The following is a 2,261-nucleotide window of genomic DNA, read 5'->3' on the forward strand; positions in this document are numbered from 1 at the left end:
TTCTCTACTACTTTGCCAACTCCAGAGTTTAAGATTACAGGTTATAGGTTAATGCAGTAATTAAGATGATTGATTCTGGAGACAAGCTGCTTGAGTTAAAATCTTGGCTATATCACTCACTACATATGCGGCCTTGGGCAAATTACTTGACCTCTGAGAGCCTCAGTTTTCTCACCTCTAAAATGGGAATAATAATAGTTCTTGCTGCATATGGTTGTGGGATTAAATAATTTCGTACATATAAAAAATGTAGAATGATCTCCAATAAGTATTATGCATGATTTTAGCTATTACTTCCTAATAAATATTGACGAGGTTTTTTAAGTCAGTTATTGAGATTCCAAATGTTTGGTATGTTACTATTTACTAAACACATTTTAAAGAAATTAAGGAAAAATTAAGGAAGAAGTGAAGTAAGTTATTTTAAAATGATTCTGTTAGGTCAATCAACAGCTACTTAAAGATGTTTAAAGATTAGTTTTACCTCTGTGTATGGGAACTGATCAGAATTACCAACAGTTTAATTGGATGTTTGTTGGGTGGTTTTTCTGGTTAATTCTGTTGAATACCAGGAACAAAGATATTTCATAAGATCTAACCATATGAAATCAGCATGATTATTAAAATCAGGCAGATACTAAATGATTTGAACATATCTATGTTTTTAATAATGTGGATAAGACATATCCATTTGATTTTTAAATTTTTGCACAAGTAGTATCAGAGCAGTAAATACATATTTACTGTGCATTAAGGCAGAATGCATCATGAATCATTTAAGAAGTCTTAAATATCATTTATATGACCTGTTGTGGTTGAAGATATTTTTCTGTGAGAATGCATATCTGTGGTTAAAATAAAAGTCACTGCAGTTCGTGACTCAGCTAAATAGAGATTTGCAATTTATATATACCTTCACAGGAAAATGCAGAATTGTAACGTGAGGTCTGGTTGTATTGAAAGAAGAGGCATTTTGGAAAAAGCACATTGTAATATACAAGTTCTGGAGTCAAAACTGTAGCATTCTAAATAGCTACAGGAAATAAACACTGGATCACCAAAGGCATGTTCTTGAGAGTACTCTGTTTTCATGCCCCAATTTAAGGGGAAATTCTACATGTGCTTATAAATCTTTACTACCTTCTGGTTTTGAGTTCTCTGAAGCTGAAATGTTATTAAAATTATTTTGAAGGATTCTTTAACCCTGAACATATGCAATGTAAAATATTCCAAAAAATTGTAATGAAGAACATACTAACATTTAGTATAAAAATTGTTTGCTGTCAGTGAGAAAATAAACAGCATATTATATTCCATTTATTATATTGTAGATCATGTTCCTCAAACTGAACACTATAGGGCAGGAAATAAAGTAATATGACATCTAATTATTGTATACTTGTTAAGTGTTTGCAAGCAATGTTTTGTTTGTCTTCAGTGCTTAGACTTATATTGGGTTGTTTGATATGCTCACTGTATCTGTACACTTCTAGAGGTTGTGAAATCAGGAAAGGAGGTTGATAATATTTTTAGGGCTTTCTGCACTTCATAAATGCAATCCTGTTGGCTTAAACCTTCTAGCAAGAGAGAGTAAAATAGTTATATACCAGTATTGCCTTGAGCATTCTGACACAGGTTCAAGGAAGAGAAGCAATTATGTTAGATTTTAAGTTAAGATTTGATAATATTATGTTAATGGTGTTTTACCTTTAAAATGTGGTGCTTTCCTAAAAAGCCCATGTGACTGACTGTCCTGTACTGAACTGTGATACCATTTTTCTAGGCAGGTTGCACTTGATAGAGGTTTAGAAAAGCTAACCTACATCCTGAGATTTTTCTGAAACACAGTGAGACCTAGGGGGATTATTCTTCCTGCTATTACCCGCTGACTGGTACAGATAATGTGTTAAATTATCACTTATGGTGAATACTCCACCAGACTTCTTACTCTGGAGTAACTCTGTGTACTTAGAAAATATTACTTTGCCTCTTTGCATTCTGCCTTTATCTATACCATGCAAACCCTGTAGGAAAAAAATTTTGTATACCTAATGATTGAATAGCTACCATAAGTCTACCACATTTATACCTTTTTAAAGACTTGAACAATCTTGTCTGGGAACTTCATTAATCTTGTCCATTCAGTATGGGGCAAAGCAAACACCTATATGTATTCAGCAACTTGGTAAGATTATAATACCGATCAACAGGTCTTAAACAGAATGGTTTTGTTTCAGGTATTCTGATAAAAAGAGTTGCCA

The sequence above is a fragment of the Phocoena sinus genome, chromosome 7 (genome assembly GCF_008692025.1).
Source record: "Phocoena sinus isolate mPhoSin1 chromosome 7, mPhoSin1.pri, whole genome shotgun sequence".
In the NCBI taxonomy this organism is placed as follows: Eukaryota; Metazoa; Chordata; class Mammalia; order Artiodactyla; family Phocoenidae; genus Phocoena; species Phocoena sinus.